Genomic DNA, 23,470 nt, shown 5'->3' on the forward strand with positions numbered 1-23,470 from the left:
AATTAAAGAGGAAGCAAACATACAAGAAGTCCTCCTATGGCTTTCCAACTTAGAAAGATAAGGAGACATTCAAGAAGGAGGGAAGACCTTCATTCAAATCTCATGAAAAAGGTGTTGCCCTTGGTAAAAAAATAATTCTAACCCTACTCCCACTTCTTCAAAGGCGAGTTCTATTAAATGTTTTAAGTGTTTGGGAAAGGGTCATATTGCCTCCCAATGTCTTAACAAAAGGACTGTGGTTGTGTTGGGTAATGGGGATATCACTAGTGCATCTTCTTCTAGCTCTTGTAGTTCTTCTAGTGAGAGTGAAAGTGAATGTGACGTATAACCATTGGAAGGTGATCTTTTGATGGTTAGGAGGTTAATGAGGAGTGTGTGTAAGGATAGAGATGAAACTCAAAGGGAGAATATTTTTAATACTATGTGCATGGTCATGGGGAAAATATGCTCTTTGATTATTGATGGGGGTAGTTGCACTAATGTAGCTAGCCAAGGATTGATTTAAAAGCTTGCTTTGAAAACTTCCCCTCACCCTAGGCCTTACAAACTACAATGGTTGAGTGAAAATTGGGAGCTAGTTGTAGATAGACAAGTTTTGATATGCTTCTCCATTGGAAAATATGTTGATGAGATACTTTTTGATGTAGTCCCTATGGAGGCTAGCCATCTCTTACTTGGAAGGTTTTGGCAGTATAATAGAGATGTTGTCCACAATAGTGTCACAAATAAATTTTCATTTGTACACAAAGGGTAAGAAGTTACCCTTAAACCTTTGTCTCCAAGTGAGGTTTGTGAGGATCGAGAGTGAAAAGAGAACAAGAGAGAAAAGAAGAGAAAAACAAAAGTGGTGAAAAGAGAGAGAAACATGAAAAGAGAGAAAAGAAAGAAAAGAGTGGAGATAAAAAAAGAGTGAAACTAAAAGAAAAAAAAGATGAAAATCAAGAGAAAAAAATATAGAGCTTGTTCATGAGAGAAAAAGAGGTGCAGAGAGTGATGCTAGCTAAGAAACCTATGTATTTACTAATGCCTCATGATTATTGTTTGTCTTCTATTGCTAGTTGTTCGGCTTCCGGCAAGTGCACCGGATCACACAAGTAGTATAAAATGGTAAGAACCGAGTATCGAACACTCGGGGAACTTGTGTTATTTAGTAAGCTATTTCAGCAAATAGGTGTTTGGTGTGTAAAGGTAAGTGTGAATACGAACAGGTGTATAAACTATCAGTGCAAAAAGAAAGAAAATCACGCAAGAGAAATGATGTGTAAAAACAAGTAGAAAACACGTTGGCCTTCCTAATAGGTGCCTGATGCTAAAAAGATATTCTCTATCTAACAATGCTCATATGTTCTTATGGTGTCTCCTGAAATACTAAACCTCGATTCCTCATGATAGTTTAGCCTAATCTTGATCAAGCATCATCCCCAAATTCCTCTTGTAAGACTAAACTCAACAGGACTACATTAAGACAGACATACACAACTAAGTTATCGCACCCCGATTCCTCGTGATAGTACAACAACTTAGTCCTGTACTATCAAGGACTTTAGAGTCAGACCAGTTTCCACTATTGAATGACCCTAACAAAGCATGCATCTACGTCATCAAGGTAAAGGCATACTAGAATGAAAAGCAAATATCACATAGAACACACAAAACATCATTAACCATAAGGAAAAACATTAGTAACAACAAAAGGACCAATCCACTTAGACCTCAACTTACCACTCATGAGTCCAAGCCTAGAATTATACAATAACACTTTTTGCCCAACCACAAAGTCTTTTTTAACTATCATACTATCATGGAACTTCTTGGTCTTTTTTTTGTAGAACTTGGCATTCTCGTAGGCTTCTAGGCGGATTTCATCTAACTCACTCAGTTGCAACTTCCTTTCCTCGCCAGCTTGATCCATAGAGAAGTTGCAAGTCTTCACTGCCCTGTATGCTCTGTGCTCAATTTCCACTGGAAGATGACATGCCTTTCCAAAGACAACCCGATAAGGAGACATTCCTATGGGTGCTTTGTAGGCAGTCCGATGTGCCCAGAGAGCATCATCAAGTCTGGTACTCCAATCTTTCCTGCTTGGCTGCACAATCTTCTCTAGAATTCTCTTGATTTCCCTGTTAGAAATTTCTGCCTATCCATTAGTCTGGGGGTGGTATGGTGTGGATACCCTGTGTACCACCCCGTACTTTTTAAGTAGGGCATGCATTGTCCTGTTGCAAAAATGGGTTCCTTGATCACTAACAATTGCTTTAGGTACTCCAAACCTGCAAAACAGATTAGACCTGACAAAGTCTGCGACAACTTTAGCATCATTAGTTCTAGTGGGCTTGGCTTCCACCCATTTTGAAACATAGTCAACTGCAAGGAGAATGTAAACATAACCAAAAGAGACAGGAAAAGGACCCATGAAATCTATACCCCAGACATCAAACACCTCACAGAATAGCATAGGTTGCTGAGGCATTTGTTGTTGCCATGTAAGTGTATTTCCTGCTCTCTGACACTGCTCACAAGTGCTGCAGATCTTCCACGCATCTTTAAAGATGGTGGGCCAATAAAAATCACAATCAAGCACTTTGCGAGCTGTCCTTTGAACACCCAGATGACCTCCCGGTGCGGAAGAATGATAGAACTGTAGGACTGAGTCAGTCTCATGATCTGGAATGCACCGTCTAATGACCTGATCACTGCACAATTTCCACAAGTAGGGGTCATCCCAAATAAAATGCTTAGCATCACTTTTAATTTTATCTTTTTAGGCCTTAGATGCTAAGGGAGGAAAAACAGAGGCAACTAAATAATTGACAATGTTAGCAAACCAGGGAGTAGAAAGAGAGTCAGAAATACTATACAATATATACAAATGATCATCCGGGAAATCATCCCGAATAGGTGAATCTGCATCAGAGACACATTCGATCCGACTCAAATGATCAGCAACTAGATTTTGTGCTCCGCTCCTATCACGGATCTCCAAGTCAAACTCTTGGAGCCAGAGCATCCATCGGATCAACCTAGGCTTAGAATCAGCCTTCTTCAACAAGTACTTTAGAGCTGCATGGTCAGTATAAACAATAATGCGAGTACCAATTTGCTTGGGCAGCATCTAAAGTCCTAGAAGCATAATATATCACCCTGGGCAATTTATCAATTTTCTGAGCAAGGACAGCCCCCAATGCATAATTTGATGCATCATACATAAGCTCAAAAGGGGCTGTCCAATCGGGTGCCTGGATGATGGGGGTGGTAGTCAACGCTCTTTTGAGGCAATCAAAAGCCTCTTTGCATCTGTCATTAAAGTCAAACTCCACCTCCTTTTGCAACAAGTTGGACAGTGGAAGGGCTACTTTGCTAAAATCCCTTATAAAGCGCCTGTAGAATCCTGCATGACCAAGAAAAGATCGCACCTCTCGCACATAAGAGGGGTAAGGCAATTGTGAAATAACAGAAATTTTTGCAGGATCTACTTCAATACCCTTATTGGAAATAATGTGGCCTAAAACTATACCTTGCTCAACCATAAAATGACATTTTTCAAAATTTAGAACAAGGTTAGTTTCAATGCATCTATTCAAAACTTTTTCCAAACTATTCAAACAACCATCAAAAGAGGATCCATATACAGTGAAATCATCCATAAACACCTCTATGCAATTTTCTAAAAAATCACTGAAAATACTAATCATGCACCGCTGGAAGGTACCGGGGGCATTGCACAGGCCGAAAGGCATCCTCCTATAAGCAAAAGTGCCGAAGGGGCAGGTGAATGTGGTCTTTTCCTGATCCTCAGGAGCAATAGTAATTTGCATATAACCAGAAAAACCATCAAGGAAACAGTAGTGGGATTTACCTGCCAGGCGTTCAAGCATCTGGTCAATGAATGGCAGGGGAAAATGGTCCTTTTTGGTAACCTGGTTCAGCCTCCTATAGTCAATGCAGACTCTCCAACTGTTCTGCACCCGAGTAGGAATCAGCTCCTCCTTCTCATTTCTGATCACTGTGAGGCCAGTCTTCTTCGGGACTACCTGGACGGGACTCACCCATTGGCTATCGGAGATAGGATAAATGATTCCAGCTTGCAAAAGCTTGGTTATCTCCTTCTTCACTACATCAAGAATCACCGGGTTGAGTCTTCTCTGTGGTTGTCTTACCGGTTTAGCTCCATCCTCTAAATTTATTCGATGCATACATGTGGATGGGCTAATACCAGGAATGTCCGCCAGGGTCCAGCCTATAGCCTTCTTATGCTTCTTGAGAACTGACAACAACTTCTCCTCTTGCTCATCAGCAAGGGAGGCAGATATAATCACTGGAAAACTCTTGCTATCGTCCAAGTAAGCGTATTTTAAATTTGATGGCAGAGGCTTCAATTCTGGTGTGGTCGGCTGGACAGTGGTGGAAGGGGATGGCTTCTCAGCCTTTACCTCATAAAGAAAGTCAGAGGTATGTGTACTTCGTGAAACATGGTTAGTCCTATCTGACTCTATAAAATCAATCTCAAGAGGTAAAACACCACCACCAGGCATGCAATCAATATCACTCTCAGATTCACTCTCAGCATCAAATTCAGACATATGATCAAGTACAATTTCAGACTCAATGCATGAAGAGTGAGAGGCATGCAGATTAGAATAAAGATCAGTCATGTATTCATCAACAACATGGTCAATTATTTCAGCACGAAATACAGAAAGATCTTCAGATGGGTATTTCATAGCATCCAGAATATTAAAATGAACAGTTATATCACCAAACTCCATGGACAGTGTGCCTGCATAAACATCTATCTTAGTTCTAGCAGTTTTCATAAAGGGTCTGCCTAGAATGATGGGAACTGATCCTTGAGAAAATCCATTTTCCATATTCAAAATATAAAAATCAACAGGGAAAATCAGTTCACCAACTCTAACTAAGACATCTTCTATGAAACCAACAGGGTAGGCAACACTTCTATTAGCTAAATGAATTACCACATCAGTTGACTGCAAGGGGCCTAGAGATAGAGAATTAAAAATAGACAGAGGCATAACACTAACAGAAGCTCCTAAATCTAGCATGGCATTGTCAAACTTACTATTCCCTATGATACAAGGTATGCTGAATGTACCTGGATCTTTGCATTTTTCAGGAATTTGAGGAACAAATTTACCAATCAATGCGGAGACATTTCTGCCCATGCTAATCCGTTCATTTCCTTTAAGCTTCCGCTTATTAGTGCACAACTCCTTCAAGAATTTGGCATATCTTGGAATTTGCTTTATTGCATCCAACAGAGGTATGTTTACCTCTACCTTTCTAAACGTTTCCAAGATCTCTTTCTCTGCCTCTTCCATTTTTTTGTTGGAAACTGCTCTTGGAGGGAATGGAATAGGGGGAATGTGCTGCTTCTGCAAATCAGAATTACCTGTGGAAGAAGATCCACCTGCACAGAAATTGTTAGGTAAATTTTTGTCATCACCTTTTTCTGGAATAGAGTGAAGTTTGGCAGGTTCATTTGCAGATGAGGAAGGTGCTACGGGTTGAGGTCCTTGACATTGCTTTCCCGACCTCAATGAAATGGCACTGACATTTTTGGGATTTTGGACAGCTTGAGAAGGCAGCTTGTCAGAATTCTGGGACTGTTGTTTATTCAATTGGGTAGCCAATTGTCCCATCTGATTGGTTAAGCTCTGAATGGAGGCTCTGGTCTCTTGCTGAAACTGCATGTTCTGCATAGTCATTTGCCTCACAAGTTCTTCGAGGGAAGGTTGTGGAGGGGCCTCAACTGTTGGCTATTTCTGGGGTTGTTGCTGTTGTTGGATTGGTGGAGGAATGTATGGTCTGCTTGGGCCAGCAGCATTTTGGAAGGAAGGAGCAGGCTGCTGTTGTTGTTGCTGAGGGCTGGACCATCTGAGGTTAGGGTGATTCCTCCATCCAGGGTTGTATCTGTTGCTGGAAAGGTCATAATTGCTCTGCTGTGGTTGAGTTTGCTGCTGAGGTTGAGGAGGTCTATTGTAAATATTTGCAGCATAAGCTTCAGGCTGCTCAATTGCTCCAGGTTGCTGCATGGAAGGGCAAAGGTCTGTATGGTGGTCAGCAGCGGAGCACAAACCACAAACCCTTGCGACAAGTACAGATTTGTGATTCAAGGCCAGCTGGGTTACCAAGTTAACCAATGCATCCAATTTGCCTTCAAGCTTCGTAGTTTCAGATGATGCAGATGGGTTTGTAGCTACCTCATGCACTCCTCTAATGACTATGGCATCATTTATGGCGCTAAACTGCTGGGAGTTGGAGGCCATCTTCTCAATTAAATTTCTGGCTTCAGCAGGAGTCATGTCTCCAAGGGCTCCACCACTGGCAGCATCTATCATACTTCTCTCCATATTACTGATTCCTTCATAAAAATATTGGAGAAGAAGCTGTTCTAAAATCTGATGGTGGGGGCAACTGGCACATAGTTTCTTAAATCTCTCCCAGTACTCATACAGGCTCTCTCCACTGAGTTGTCTAATACCTGAGATATCCTTCCTGATGGTTGTGGTCCTGGAAGCAGGGAAATTTTTTTCTAAGAATACTCTCTTAAGGTCATCCCAGCTCGTGATGGACCTTGGAGCAAGGTAATACAGCCAGTCCTTTGCCACTCCCTCTAATGAATGAGGAAAAGCCTTCAGAAATATGTGATCCTCTTGGACATCTGGGGGTTTCATGGTGGAGCAGACAATGTGAAATTCTTTCAAATGTTTGTGCGGGTCTTCACCTGCAAGGCCATGAAACTTTGGAAGCAAATGAATCAGTCCAGTTTTAAGAACATATGGGACATCCTCATCAGGGTATTGGATGCACAAGCTTTTGTAGGTGAAATCAGGTGCAGCCATTTCCCTTAGAGTCCTCTCACGAGGTGGAGGTTGTGCCATGTTCTCAGAATGTGCAAAATCAGAATGCTCAGAATCAGAATGCTCAAAATTATAATGCTCAAGATCAGGATGTTCAAAATCACCAATAACAGAATGCACAGATTCACCAGTTATGGAATGCTCAGAATGATCAAAAGGTATAAAATGATGCCTAACTAATCTATGAAATGTCCTATCTATCTCAGGATCAAAGGGTTGTAAGTCAGATGGATTGCCTCTAGTCATACACTACATTCAGCATGAACACAACTAGTTGCCTTGTCATGTAAATAAAGGTGTAGGTTTGAACTACAGCTACCCTCAAATGATATCCAAATGACTTGAAATTTTGTGAGCAACCTTATAAAATGATGAGAAGATAGCACAAAAAATTTCAGACAAAAATTCAAAGTCTAACTATGAAAGCTAAAAATGGTAAGTTAAGAAAAATAAGTGAATAAAACTTGAAAAATAAAAAACTTTTGACAGAATCGCTTTTTTTGGACGATGGAGACCTCAGCCGGCCCACGGCCGGCTTCCACGTCGTAGGAAATTTTTTTCTACCCCAAATGCATATATAATAATTGCGATTCTGATAACCGGAGCAAACGTTATGGCCGTTTGAAGTTTTGACAAACACAAAATTTGCTAGTTTTTGGAACTTTCAAATCTGACCAAACTAAAGGCTCTAGCTATTTTTCTCACAAAATATGGATTAAAAGAAGTTACCACAAAAAAATTCAGCCAAAAATAACAACCCTAGCTACTAAAACAAAAAATCTCAAATAATTCAGCATGGGTGGTCGCTAAAATCCGTCTCTACTTGATTTCTACTACTACTCTGTTTTTGCCGCAAGCACAATCTTCACAACAAAACACCCAAGACTGAAACAGGGGAAACGCTTAATGGAAAAACTGAAATAGAACACACATTAAACAAAATACCAGGACACTAAACAACACTAACACACATACTAACACAATACTAACAATTAAACATAAAACACGAAAGGATTAAACACACAACACTAGCTAGCTATTATGAACCTTTGAACACTGCTCCCCGGCAACGGTGCCAAATTTGATCGAGGCTGTACCCGAATCAAATAAACATGAAAATGCAGTAACTAGGAAGTGATCCTAGGTCGTTTCCCAATTAGCAGTGACAAACCAAATGTTCATAATATACTTGCAGCAACAGTAACGATTGGGGGGGGTTGTTTGTTTTGTGATTAAAGAGCAGAACAAGTAAACTGGAATATGAAACTACTAATATTAAAAACGGGTTGTTTCCTCTAATTCAGAAGCCATTCTCTTATCCTGGGTTGGAGAATTCGTCCCTAACAGTCAACCACTTAATCCAACCCTATTTCAATTTACTAAGCGAAAATCAACTTAGGGTTTTCAATACGTGATTAGGCACCACATACACCAGTTAGCCCTTCGTCCATTAAGCATGAACGCAAGTTAGGCTCAGAGGCAATTAATCGAACACGAAGCGTGCACTGATTAATATTCACGAATTTGGGATACTGGTGAAGGGAGAACTGCCAGGAAACCACATTACAAGCGAAACCTCAAAGAGAGTTGGGCTTCGTCCTCAAAAGGAAACAACACCAGAAAATCTAGCCTTCCATGGATTCAAACAGAAAACGCAATTGAAACATGAAGCAGAAACGTAAATGAACGGAAACGTAAATGAACAGAAACGTAAACGAACAGAAATGTAAAATGGAACAGAAACGTAAATGAGAGTAGAAGAAGAAGCAAGAGCGAAATTGTAATTAGAAGCAGAAAACGTAAAATTGCATTACAAACTCAGAAGCATCAAAACAGAAAAACGAAAACCCTAAAACAAAGCTTTGAATAATGAATAGCATAACAGAATATAATGCCTTGCACGAATACCAAGGCAGCTATTTAAAAAGAGTCACTCAAAGTCACTGGGCTCTATTACAATACTCTGGCCCAAAACGAAATAAACACTGAACAACATAAAATTGTGAAATTTCCTAATTAGATATTAACTAAGGTAAGCGCTGCTTTATTTGCCCTCTTCAAGTCCACAACTAAAATCCGGATTAAGCCCAATGTTTCATTAATTCCTGAAATTAGATTAAAAACATCAAATTAGCTAAATGAGCCCAAATAATAAAACTGCCTAATTAATTGACAATTAAGACCAATCAATAATTAAAATGGTGCAAAAAGGGTTTAGAAAATAGAAGAAAATGATGGCACATCAATTTCACATAAACCTTTGTTGGTTTTTCTTTCTAAGCCTTGGTCTTTGGTGGATTGCTTCCCATCCTCCTTTTAGTCTAGTCTCGGTCTCAAGCCTTTTGCTGTTATCTCTAGGTAGAATAAAGCACCTAATTTATGGTGCATTTGGGACATTATAGGCACTAATGTTTTCAACTCTGTCTTGCAATTCTTCTTACAAAGTTGGATTCTTCTAGGTCTTAATTCTAACTTGATAGCTCTTATTCCAAAGTTTCCTGATGCTGATACGATTGAAAACTTTCGCCCCATTGCTTTGGCTAATTTTCAATTTAAGATTATTTCCAAGGTTTTGGCAGACAAATTAGCTAACATTGCTCCCAAAATTATCTCCAGTCATCATAGGGGTTTTATTAAAGGTAGACAAATTTCATATTGTGTTTGCATTGCATTCGAGGCCATTAATACGCTGCAGAATCGTGTTTTTGGGGGTAATTTGGCTATTAAGATTGACATCCGAAAGTGATGCAAGCTCCATTGGAGCTTGTAGGCCTAGGATCTTCTTCATCAATGGATTCCTTTGCTTCTTGGAAGATAAATGGCAGCGGAATGGAGAAGGAAGAGAGAGAGGAGACGCCACTTCAAGGAGAAGATAAGTCTAGAAGAAGCTCACCACCATAGGAGGCCATGGATAAGAGCTTGGAGGAAGAAGGAGATGAATGAAGGGAGGGGGAGAGAAGAGCACGAAATTTTGTGCTCAAAAAGAGCTCTGAAATCTGAAGTTAATATTCAAATGATCAAAGTTGAAAAAAATGCACACACATGACCTCTATTTATAGCCTAAGTGTCACACAAAATTGGAGGGAAATTCAAATTTCACTTGAATTTGAAATTGAATTTGTGGAGCCAAACTTTGGAGCCAAAATTTCACTAATTATGATTAGTGAATTTTAGTTATGGTTCAGCCCACTAATCCAAGATCAATTCCAAGATTCTCCACTAAGTGTGCTTAGGTGTCATGAGGCATGAAAAGCATGAAGGACATGCACAAAGTGTGACTATATGATGTGGCAATGGGGTGTAGTAAGCAAATGCTCACCTCCCCCTCTAAAATTTAATTGGATTGGGCTTCTACCAATTCAATTAAATTTATTTCCAACCACACACATCAAATATCCACTTAGTGCATGTGAAATTACAAAACTACCCCTAATACAAAAACTAGTCTAGGTGCCCTAAAATACAAGGCCCAAAAATAATGAAACCTTAATCTAATATTTACAAAGATAAGTGGGCTCGTACTTAGCCCATGGGCCCGAAATCTACCCTAAGGCTCATAAGAACCCTAGGGCCTTCTCTTGCATATCTGGCCCAATCTACTTGCAGTTTTCTATCCAATGCCCTTGCGGGGTAGGATTGCATCAGAAAGGCCTTTGATATTCTTGATTGGAATTTCTTATTGGAGGTGTTCTAGGCATTTGGTTTCAATGACGTTTTTTGCAATTGGATTAACATTATTCTGTAGTCTGCTCGGCTTTCATTTGGTGTTAATGGGGCCTCGGTTGGTTATCTTGCTTGCAAGAGGGGAGTTCGTCAGGGTGCCCTATCTCCACTTCTTTTCTGTATAGTGGAGGATGTCTTGAGCAGAGGGATTATGTATTTGGTGGAGAACAAATATTTATTGCCTATGGCTAGTCCTAAAGGGTGTTCTACCCCTACTCATGCTTTATACGCAGATGATATCATGATTTTTTGTAGGGGACCTTAAAAAATCTACAGAATTTGAAATTACTGTTTAAATTTTATGGGGATGCGTCTGGCCAGCTTATCAGTCCGAAGAAATGTAAGTTCTTTTCGGGTTCTATGCCTCATAACAGGACTATCAAAGTTCAGCAATGTCTTGGTTTTGGACAGGGTCCTTTGCCTTTTACTTATCTTGGTGTTCCTATTTTTATAGGTAAACCCAGGACTCATTTTCTGCAGCCTATTGCGGATAAAATTAAAGCCAAACTGGTTTCTTGGAAAGGAAAGCTCCTTTCTATTATGGGCAGAGCTCAATTAATAAATTCTTTCATTACAAGTATGCTGTTATATTCTTTTCAAGTATACGCATGGCCTGTGTCTTTGCTTAAGACTATTGAGAGCTAGATGAGGAATTTTCTTTGGTCTGGTGATATTAATACTCATAAATTGGTTACAGTAGCTTGGAGTCAAGTTTGCAAGCCTTTGGTGGAAGGTGGCCTTGGATTGAAATCCATTGTCAAGTTGAATGAGGCAAGCATGTTAAAACTAATGTGGGACTTTGTTTTTTCTAATTCTCATTGGGTCGTCTTTATGAGAGCCCTTTAAAACAAGGCAAACCTTTTTTGAGCTTCAAGTCATCCTCTATTTGGACATCTATGAAAAGTAAGTGGCATATGGTTTTGGACAATGCAGGTTGGGTTGTTAATAGAGGTGATTGTGTCAACTTTTGGCTTGACACTTGGTGTCTAGATTCTTCTTTGGCTGATGCGTTAAATATTCCTGAGCAGCATAGATGTGCTTTAAGGTCTTTAGTCAGCTATTTTGTGATGAATCAACATTGGAATGTGCCTGAATCTTTGCTGCATCATCTACCTCAGCTATGTGCAACACTTTCTTCTATCCCTGCTTCTTTGTTGGATAATCAGGCACCAAATCAACCAATCTAGAGATCTTCTTTGGATGGGCTTTTCACTTTTAAAGCTGTTTTTAATCATTTTTCTTCTCTGGGACAAATTCTTCCTTGGTCCAAGCTGTTATGGATTAATTCAGTTCTGCCTTCTAGAAGCTTTATTTTATGGCGAATCGCTCATGGCAAGATGCCTACTGATGATAGACTTCGGTCTAGGGGTTGTGTTGTTGTATCCATGTGTGCATTATGTGGTAAATCATACGAAACTACTGATCATCTTTTTCTGACATCCAGTTTTGCTTCTGATTTATGGCAATGGCTGCAGTCTTTTTGTCTTGCACGCTGGATTCTACTTCTTGTATTGCTATGTTGTTATCCGTGAACAGGCCTTGCAGCTCTCAAGTGAAGGATGTCCTGATTTCTATCGTTGTGCATGTTTCCTAGGCTATTTGGTGGTGCAGGAACAACATTAGGTTTCGAAATGTTCATGGTACTTTGAGGTAGGCTTCTTCTATGGTGATCCCTGCTACCTCTCTCACTAGTTCTCTTTCTAAGGGTCAAGCTTCAAATTCTATCTCTAAATTTACTTTTCTTCAAAAGTTATTTGTCTCAGCTAAGCCTCCTAAGCCGATTCAGATTAAGCAAGTGACATGGTTTCCCCATGCTTGTGGTTTCATCAAATGTAACACTGATGGTGCAGCTAGCAGTTCCCCTGGGCATGTGGCGGGTGGTGGTATTTTTCATGACAGCTTTGGGGTTTTTCATGGCTGCTTTGCTGCTTATATTGGTGTTAAGTCAGCGCTACATGCTGAGCATTTTGCTGCTATTTTAGCTATTGAATATGCTCATTCTGTTGGTTGTGATAAGCTGTGGTAGGAGTGTGACTCTAAGCTAGTGCTTGCTGCTTTTGATAAGGTGGATTTAGTTCCTTGGGATCTCAGAAGTTGTTGGATTCATTGCATTAAATTATGCTCTCAAATGCATTTTTCATGTTCTCATATATATAGGGAAGGAAACCTTTGTGTAGATAGATTAGCTAACTATGGGATTGATCATAGGGTTGTGTTAATTAGGTGGGATCATCTTCCCTTGTTTGTTAGGGATAGTTTTGCTCGCAATCATTGTGGATTTCCTTCTTTCCGTTTTTCTTTATTGTTATCATGGGTTTTGGTCAAGTCCCCCCATGCCTTTTGTTGGTATTTTTTCTTTATTTTAATAATTTGTGGTTTGCCACCGATGATTTGTTGGTGGGGGGGGTGCCAACGTTGTTGGGATGTCCTTGTCCAACTTTGAGGTTTTCTTACTACATATCCACTAAAAAAATGTGATGCATCTAATGTAAGAATAAGGGTTGTTTTGTTACAAAAGGAGCATCTCATTGCTTATTTCAGTGAAAAATTAAAGGGTGCCAATTTGAACTACTCTACATATGACAAAGAAATGTATGCACTTATTAGAGCATTGCAAACTTAACAACATTATCTTTTACCTAGGGAATTTGTGATACACAATGATCATGAATCCCTTAAACATCTAAAGGGCCAGGGCAAACTCAATAAGCAACATGCCAAATGGGTAGAGTATCTAGAGTAATTTCCTTATGTGATCAAACATAAGCAAGGCAAGGCTAATGTTGTGGCTGATGCCCTTTCTAGGAGGTATTCTTTATTCTCCATGCTTGAAACTAAGATGCTTGCATTTGATCATATAAAGGAGTTGTATGCTTGTGATGATGACTTCTCTAATTTGTTTAAATTATGTAAAAAGGGTGCTCATAATGGATACTTTATGAATGATGGTTACCTATTCAAAGATAAGAGATTGTGTGTGCCTAAGAGTTCCATGCGTGAGTTGTTTATTAGAGAAGCTCACGAGGGTGGTTTGATGGGACATTTTGGAATTCCTAAAAGATTGAACATTTTGCATGAACATTTCTTTCGGTCACATATGAAACATGATGTGCATAAATTCTATGATAGGTGTTTAGTGTGGAAACAGGCTAAATCAAAGGTCATGCATGATGGATTAAATACTCCATTATCTATTCCTAACTCTCCTTGGATTGACATTTTCTATGGATTTTGTGCTTGGTCTCCCAAGATCCAAGAAGGGGAGGGATTTTATTTTTGTTGTGGTTGATAGGTTCTCAAAGATGGCTCACTTCATACCCTGCTATAAAGCGGATAATGCTTGTGTGGTGGCAGGTTTATTTTTTAGGGAAGTGGTGCGTTTACATGGCTTGCCCAGAAGCATTGTATCGGATAGGGATTCTAAGTTCCTAAGCCACTTTTGGAAGACCTTGAGGAGCAAACTAGGCATGAAACTCCTTTTCTCTACCACTTGTCATCCTCAAATGGATGGACAAATTAAGATGGTAAATCAAACTCTATCTCAACTTTCTAAGGTGCTTGGTAGGTAAGAATTTGAAAACTTGAGAGAAATGCCTACCCCATGCTGAATTTTCTTATAATAGGGTAGTAAACTCTACTTCTTCTTATTCTCCTTTTGAGGTAGTTTATGATTTTAATCCATTGTCTCCTCATGATTTGTTACCTTTACCTAACACTTCTGCTATGATGAATAGGGATGGGATTTCTAAAGCCAACTTTGTTAAGAGTTTGCATGAGAAGGTGAAAACACAAATTGAGAAAAGGTTGAACAATATACTAGATATGCCAATAAGGATAGAAAGAAGATGGTTTTCAAAGCGGGTGATCTGGTTTGTTTGGATTCACTTGAGGAAGAATAGGTTTCCTTCCCAAAGGAAATCTAAACTTCGAGAAAGGGGAGATGGTCATTTTAAAGTATTGGAGCGCATAAATGATAACACATATAAAATTGATTTACCCCTTGACTATGGTGTGAGCAAGACTTTTAATGTTACTGGCTTGACTCTTTGTGATGTAGGTATTTTTAACATCAATTCAAGGGCGAATTCTTCCCAAGAAGAAGGGTATGATAGAGGACTATCCAAGGAAGAAGAGTTTGACTTGGGTGGGCTCAACATGGATGGACCAATCACTGAGTAAGAGATTTCAAGAAGAGCTTGGTGAAAGACTAAATTTTCTCATGGAGGAAAGAAAGAAGAAGAAGCGAAACTCATTTAATTTAGTCAACTTTTAGAATAAGATTTATTTTCGTTTTAATTATATTTTTTGGCCTATTTTTAGACTTACAATGGGCTGCTACCTTTTCTATTGTTATTTATAAGTCTTTTAATTATTAGATTAGTTATTGGACTTTGAGCCTAATTTAGAATTATTAGTAAGAGTTATAAGTAGACTCCTTAAAACACTTGGTTGACAGTTTTTTATGAGGTCTTCATATTAGACACAATTAAGAGAATGCCTCTCTAAGTTCTGTGTGAAATCTTAGGTTCTTATCAAAAAATTCTATTATTTGTGATGAATCATCCTCAACTTATCAATCTCCCACAATTGTGGCTTGTTATTTTGATCTTCTCCTCTAATTCCTCTTTTTCCTTATTATTTTCCACAATTTCATAGAGTCACCAATCAATTCCCCAATTCGTTGATTCTAAACATTGGATCCACAAACCAGGTTCCATCATATACTAATCAAGATTTTTTATATCGAATACGAAGGAGAGGTCAATATAGCATAATTAAAACTAGGACCTCCTTATATTTTTTTTAAAATGTTAAAACCTATGGAGAATAAAAATAAATTTTCAAATGCAAAATATAACTTTGATATCTCAAAAGCAAATAAAATTTCTGATGTTTTGCTTAAAGATAAATAGATTGTTTTAACTGATGAATTTAATAACAACCCGTTAAGGAAATTCATCACATAGAAATGAATTGTTGAGAAATATATATGTAATTTTGTAAATCCTTAAACTTAATCATTATTAAAAAATACATATTTTATCTATTTTTCATTATTTCCTTAATCACTTACAAACTACATGTAATTACTCCATACACACCTTTTTTAAAAAACAAACAAGACTCAATTAAATGAAAATCAAATCACTCACGTGCGTACTTACTGAGACATTTCCTTGTTGAAGATTCAGCAGCCCACGTTTAAATTGGAAAATTCATGGGTCATTTTGTATGCCAAATGGCAGCAGCAGAGAAAGAGTATACCACACTTGTTGTGATTTCCTTTGTAACCGAATTGAAGAGGCAAGAAACCACAATGCTATTATTGAATTTTCAAGAAGCAAATAAATGATCATTTGCAGGAGGTTCTTGGATAGAACCATCAACAAAGCCAAATTTATTCTTTTCAATGAATGCCATTTTCATTAATCAATCAATCATATCTTAAACGTGTGTTTAAGCCTAATTTAACTCCCAAAATTAACTTATTAATGAAGATTGTCCCTATTTATAAATTTTATCATGCAATTTAGATTTTTTTTCAATATTATATTGGCCCTAACCTATGAGTTTTGTGGGTTTTTGTCCTATGGACTTTTTAATGTCGGTCTTTTACCTAGGTCCATGTGGGCCAGGGTTGGGCCTGGCCATTTTGACTGCTCTAATTTCATGGTATGGTTCCACCAAGCATAGTTCTCACCATTGAGGGGTTGAGATACAAGAGAACCGAGACGAGGCGAGCGAGCGAGGCGAGGCTCACGGGTGTGTCTTCCAAAGGAGGAAAATGCGCGGAGTCGCCACCAACGTTTATTTGTGGAAAATGTCGGAAAAACCGAAGGAAACCGATCATGAAGAATATTCCATATTCGGGAGTTGTATTTACGTTTGAGGAAGGTATTAGCACCTCTAACGTTTGTCTCAAAGGACAACAGCCTTAATTTTAGAATTGTGTGAAATTGTGTACCTAAATTTTTATTTCTTTTTTATTTTTGAGGTCGACAAAAGCGGGGCTCTTGCTCCTACGTACCCTCCATCGAAGAGGAAATCAGACCTAAGTAGTTCTTTCAAAAGGGCGAATCAAGCAATTCTTTTTACTTGGAAGGAGGTCCTTTTAAGGCGTTCGACCTTAAAATGACCCATTTTTACTTGGTGAGAAAAACTGAGGTATCGAACCTTAAAATCATTTTTAATGATTGTTGCGGACGAACTTGACTTTGCGAGTTAAGAAAGAGAAATCCCAAAGAGAAACGTCCGATTGATTTTTTTGGTTTATTTTACTAAAAGATATTTTTTATTATTATATTATTATTTTACCTCTTTTTTGTTTCCAACGTGGTTACGGCGTGACCAAACGGTCGGATTTCCTTTTAACAGAAATTAATGGATATTACAAATCAAATGATCGGTGGAAATTTATTTTATTTTTGGATTAGGCGAGAAAATGACTTAAGTAAATGACAAAAGCACGTCAAAAGCGGGTACGGAAAGTAAATGAAACGAGAATAAAAGTACGCGAAACAAATAGGGACCACCAAGGCTACATAGAATGAATTGAAAAGTTTGATTTCGGGAACTTACCGGTTGAAGACCGAAGAACGACGAAGAACGAACGACGAACGACAAAGAACGGTTGAAAATCTTCGCGAAATCACCCACGGAAACGTTACGGAAACAATTTCCAATTCATTCTATGTACCCTTGGTGGTCCCTATTTGTTTCGCGTACTTTTATTCTCATTTCATTTACTTTCAATTCATTTTTCACGGAAACAGTTTTCCTCACTAATTTTAAGTGATTACGAAGTACCAGAAGGGTTGAACCCTTTTCTTCTTCACTCCTCCCTCTATTTATAGGAAAATAGGGGAGGAGCTTGCCACCCAGCTCGCCCAGGCGAGCCAGGTTACTTCCTCCAGAAGCAACCGCCTTTTGGAGGAACATCCTAGAAGGCCCAAGTGGGTATGGTTTCTATTGCACCCCCTTTTTTTTACTAAATACACCCCTTTTTGCTTTTTTGTGATACTTTTTCCGTAACGTTACGAAACTTTACGAATTTCGTAACGACACTTGTTTTCTTTCCGTAAGGTTACGGAACCTTACGGGTCATGTAATTACTCCTTTTTTAGCTTTCGGAATGTTACGAAAACTCACGGATTGCGTAACAATACTTCCTTTTGATTTCCGGCATGTTACGGAATTTCACGGATTGCGTAACAATGCTTCCTTTTGATTTCCGGCATTTCTCGGAACTTCACGTATATTGCAACAAAGGGTGCCAAGTACCTCGAAGCAGGCAACCAAAGGTTGCATGACATCAAACAATAGTCCTCGGACGAAATTAGGGTATGACAGTTGCCCCTCTTTACTTACCTTTTATCGGAGATAAGAGAAAAGCAAAGATAAAACACTGATTTCGTCCATCTTCGCTCTCTCCGTGATTAGTCTATGACGACTCCCGTCTCTCTTTCTTCTTTCTCTGCACAACACAAAACAAACACAAACAACAAAAAACACCTATAACATAATATACACATATACACATGTTTGTCGAAGGAACCGATCGGGAAAATAACAAACAACCATATTTCCCAGTCACCGGAGGCTCTGCGCTTGATAACGGACGACGCATGAACAGCGTTAGGCAAGCAATTCATGGGGGCTCCGAATAGGATGATGGAGGATACACGAACAGCGCTAGATAATCAATTCGTGGGGCTCCGGACTTGATGGTGGAGGACACATGAACAGCGCTAAGCAATCAATTCATGGGACTCCGAATAAGATTTGAGGGTGGAGGATAGACGAACAGCGCTAGGCAATCAATTCGTGGGGCTCCAGACTCGATGGTGGAGGATGCATGAATGATAATCAATTCACGGGGCTCCGGATAAGATTTGAGGGTGAAGGATAGACAAACAGCGCTAGGCAATCAATTCGTGGGGCTCCAGACTCGATGCTGGAGGACGCATGAACAGCGCTAGGCAATCAATTCATGGGACTCCGAATAAGATTTGAGGGTGGAGGATAGACGAATAGTGCTAGGCAATCAATTCATGGGGCTTCAGACTCGATGGTGGAGGACGCATGAACAACGCTAGGCAATCAATTCATGGGGCTCCGAATAAGATTTGAGGGTGGAGGATAGACGAACAGCGCTAGGCAATCAATTCATGGGAACAACATGCAAAATTAGTCATGGCTACAGCTAGGTGGGTACTCAAGCATCCAGTTTATGGCATTATGATACTAAGGCTTGGGATTTACACAAGTAGACCCAATATTTCCAAATTATGTTCTTTCATCGGTTCAATGAATCCATCAATTCTCATCTCAGTTATTCTGGAAAATAAACTCTTAGTGTCAGTCCCTTGTTTCCAAAAGATATGTTTACGCTCTATGAATGATTTATGCTTCCTATGACCATAACATGCCGACCTTCGAGGTCTTTCTTTCTTTTTTCTTTTTTGTTTCATTTTTTATGTTTGCAAAAACTATACATCCATCGCCATCTATGAGGAAAGCTTTTCTACATTCCTATACACGACAAACTTTCTCTATATACACACGTATCAAAAACTCTTTCTCTTTATATCAACACGGTCTATATAACAACTCTATTCCTGTTCAAAGACTTCTTTTTCGTTTTTTCAACATACACTCGTGGTTTATACAAAAATTTCTTTATATACACTCGTCACTCACACACAAGAATTTCTTTTCACGCATTATTTACACACACCCAAAATCATTCCATACATTTTTTTACATATAAAAAACTCTTTTCTTTTCTTTCTATATAGACACGACATTTGTTCACAATGCCTCTTTCTTTTTTATATTCTTGGTGTTATCATGATTTTTGTTCATTTTATTTTTAGGACGACATTCCTAAATGAAAACTCTACACGGTTCCGGAATTCCAACAAACATTATCGACAATAACGAAGTAAGCACTAACGCAACAGTCCAAACAACATGTATGCACAAAACAAGAGACAATAAAAAAAACAAAACCAATGTTAGTCCCTCAAGTTATAAAATAAAATGATATGTAACAGATAAAAGAGGAAATATAAAAGAGAATATGAATCTCGGGATCTCCTGGTCATATGGCTCCACTCCCTCCCAAGAAACCGAGTAAATTTGTCATCTCCTCATCCATGCAGGCCTCCTCTGCATCGCCGGGAGCCTCTGCAGGTGCTTCCCCTGCCTGGGCCTCAAGACAATCTCCGAGCCATGCAATCTCCGAAACCCTGGCTCTGCTGACTGAGGCTGAGCTGGTAGAGACACTCATGGATCTGCACCTGCCCCCTATGGTTGGTCGCCTGCTGGCGAACCAAATGCTGTAAATACCGCTCCATGCCAAATGACCCAGCTGGATTAGCCTGATGAGGTGGTGGCGGTGTGTTTGCTGCCTACGGTGCATCACCCTGCGCCTGTCTAGGCATGCAATACTTCTCAATGAAGGCCCGGGTGATCGACGGTCGAATCACCTTACTAGGTGTGACGGGAACCCCGAATGACTGGCAGAGACCTGTGATCAATGCTGGAAACCCCAAGGCCATGTTAGACTTATCCAGGTCTAGAGGGTGCCTGGTAGGTGGCATACCTGCAAATAAATAAATGGAGTCAGCGATCAACTGAGCCATATGGACGCTCATCCGTGTCAGGATGGCATACACCAGCTGACACTTCGGCAGAGGGAGGTCGGAGTTATGATCGCTGGGCAGGACGTTGCTGAGCAGCAACGTCATCCACATCTAAGTCAAGGTGGTCATGCTGGTGCGTATGATCCGCACCCGCCTCCCGGCAGCGGTTCGGGCAAAATCCTGACCCAGTATGCATAACAGTTGGGCGATGGCCTCCTCGTCAAATCCATCGGCCCAGTTCCTTCTCTGACTAAACTCGCAATCCTGGCCCTCCTCTAACACTAGCAGGTCACCCAGGAACTGGCTGAGGGCATCTGCATCAAAAGGAATCCACTGGCCCCTTGTCATACCCTAATTTCGTCCGGGGATTAGTATTTGATGATATACAACCTTTGATTGGTCGCTTCGGGACACTTGGCATCCTTGGTTGCACAATGAATGAAGTCCTGAGACGTGTCAGAAATCAGAAGGAAGCAGGCTTGCGCAATCCGTGAAATTCCGTAATGTGACGGAAATCGAAAAGAGGTGTTTTGCGCAATCTGTAAGTTTCCGTAACTTCTTCGAAAGCTAAAAAAGAGTAAATACATAATCCGTAAGGATTCGTAACCTTGCGGGAGAAAAATAAGTATCGTTACGAAATTCGTAAAGTTTCGTAACATTACGGAAAAAGAATTACCAAAAAAATAGAAATGGGGGTACATTTAGTAAAAAAGGGGGTGCAAATAGCAACCAGGCCCACTTGGGCCCTCCAGAAGATTCCTCCAGAAGGCTGTTGCTTCTGGAGGAAGCAACCTTGCTCGCCTAGGCGAGCTGGGCGGCAAGCTTCTCCCCTATTTTGCTATAAATAGGGGGAGAAGTGAAGAAGAAAAAGGTTCAGCCTCTTAGGCACTTCTCTCTCTCTCGAAATTGCTGAGGAAAATTATGGCGCTTCCGTAACGTTTCCGTGAGTAATTACGCAAAGACTCTCGACCGTTCTTCAAGATTCATCGTTCGTTCTTCGTTTTCTTCAGTCTTCAACGGGTAAGTACCTCAAACCGAGCTTTTCAATTCATTCTATGTACCCGTGGTGGTCCACATTTTGTTTCATTTATTTTTATTCTCATTTTCATTTACTTTTTATACCCCTTTTTGACGTGCTTAAGCCATTTATTTAAGTCATTTCTCGCTTAATCTAAAAATAAAATAAATTTTCACCGATCGTTTGAACTGTATCATCCGTTAATTTCGGTTAAAATGAATTTCGACTGTTCGGTCGTGCCGTAACCACGTTGGGAATCAAAAAAGAGGTAAAATAATAATATAATAATCAAAAAATACCCTTTTAGTAAAATAAAGCGAAAAATCAATCGGACGTTTTCTCTTTGGGATTTCTCATTCTTAATTGAATTGACTAATAAACTAAAGTGAAACTAAGGCTAAAATCAAACTCGCCTAGTCAAGCTCGTCCACAAAAAATAGGTTTTTGAAAGTTTATCATTTCAGTTTCTTACTAAGTAAAATGGATCATTTTTAAGGTCCAACGCCTTAAAATGATCACCTTTCAAAGTAAAAGAATCACTTGATTCACGCATAAGAAAGAACTACGTAGGTCTGATTTCCTCTCCAAAGGAGGGTACGTAGGAGCAAGAGCCCCGCTTTTGTCGACCTCAAAAAATAAAAAGAAATAAAAGTTAAGATAACACAATTCCACAATTCTAAAAAATAGACTGTTGTCCTTTGAGACAAACGCGAGAGGTGCTAATACCTTCCTCAAGCGTAAATATAACTCCCGAACTTAGAATTTTCATTTTGACCGGTTTCCTTCGTTTTTCCCGACGTTTTCCACAAATAAACGTTGGTGGCGACTCCGCGCATCTTTCCTCCTTTGGGAAGCGCACCTGTGAGCCTCGCCCTCGCTCGCCTGCGAAGGGCACGTTGCAACAGTTGGCGACTCCACTAGGGACTATTTTTGTGAGTTAGGCCTATTTTAAGGAATTGTGGGTTTGTGAAACTTCGTGTGTGCATTTGTTGAACTGTGTAAAATGTAAATAATTGTTGTCTATTTCGCATTCTTTACACTGCATTCTAAGCACCCACGGGTTTGAGTAAAAAAGGGGCCCTATACCCGGGTTCATGGGAATTTAAGGAGTGGTGAATCTATCATCATGCTAGGTCTCTGACTTGCTTGATAATAGTGAAACCTCGTCTAGAGCTTTCTCTCTTTATAATGTGTTGTCGCTGGTATTCCATACCACCACAATATTATTATCTTGAGTGATGATACCTCTAGAAAACAGCCGTGTGAGTTATAATTGTTGGGGAGTAGTTATTAGAGACCCCTAGATATTGTCCTATAGGTTCCCAAATAGGGGCAAAGAGCAAACACGCTCCATGCCATTCGTTCTCATGCATTTTTTGGTAAGTAGCACTAGTTTATAGTTTTGCTAGTGATGTTTGGTTTCTTTAGAGTAATACGTAACCTTTTTAATACTACGTTGAGGCGCCATCATGCCCAAAACGTAGCATTAAAGTTGGATCTCTGCAGTCTCGTATGTGTGAATTCCCTCTTTGTGTTGTTTTCTTTCAATTTCATGCATGCGCATCTGCATCATACCGTCACACATGCGTTGTATGTGGGTCTCGTCTTTTGTCATGGGAAGCCGGAAGATCCATATCGTCTTCTTAACTGCACACATAGGGCACTGCACCCCCCCAAATGCGCAATAAGGAGAGATAATTTTCTGGGCTCTCGTGTCCGTAAATGCATTCATATCATGCACCGCATAAACATCTCTTCAGCATCATAATGAACATATCGTTCCTGCATTTGTCCGTTATCACATTCCCATTTTGCATGAGTCATTGCATCATCATGCATATGCGTTCAACATACTTTTTGTTCTACATGTTTGCTCATACATGATCCTTGTATTTTCCTCTACAAAAAAAAAAAAAAAAGGGAGGCATGAAAATTCATGATGCATTCTTAGTTGCATGTGTTAGGTACCATGAGCCAACCATGTTGGGATCATAAACCCATTTCTAAAATAAATAAAAAAACACAAACAACAAAACAAAATGATTGAGCATGGTACCTAATGCGTGGTTAATTAAGAAAGGATGTCTCTTCGAGCATCTCAATCTCATAATTACATTTTCCATGCCTATGAAATGTTGTTGAAGTATTGGCGATCAAAATTGCCATTCCCTGGGTTATGGGATTGAACCAAGCTCGTGCTT

At 39.6% G+C, this 23,470-nt stretch overlaps 1 non-coding gene and 1 pseudogene across 1 annotated transcript; one reads left to right on the top strand and one right to left on the bottom strand.

The window, feature by feature from the left end:
* LOC106798312 (uncharacterized) overlaps nucleotides 1-3,028 on the bottom strand; it is a 128,528-nt pseudogene extending 125,500 nt beyond the window's left edge.
* A 3,389-nt stretch (nucleotides 3,029-6,417) lies between these two features.
* LOC113001343 (small nucleolar RNA R71) lies at nucleotides 6,418-6,524 on the top strand. The gene has a single exon (XR_003266660.1). It is a non-coding gene; the product is annotated as a small nucleolar RNA R71 (small nucleolar RNA).
* Nucleotides 6,525-23,470: the final 16,946 nt, after the last annotated feature.

Source organism: Glycine max, chromosome 3, assembly GCF_000004515.6.
Source record: "Glycine max cultivar Williams 82 chromosome 3, Glycine_max_v4.0, whole genome shotgun sequence".
In the NCBI taxonomy this organism is placed as follows: Eukaryota; Viridiplantae; Streptophyta; class Magnoliopsida; order Fabales; family Fabaceae; genus Glycine; species Glycine max.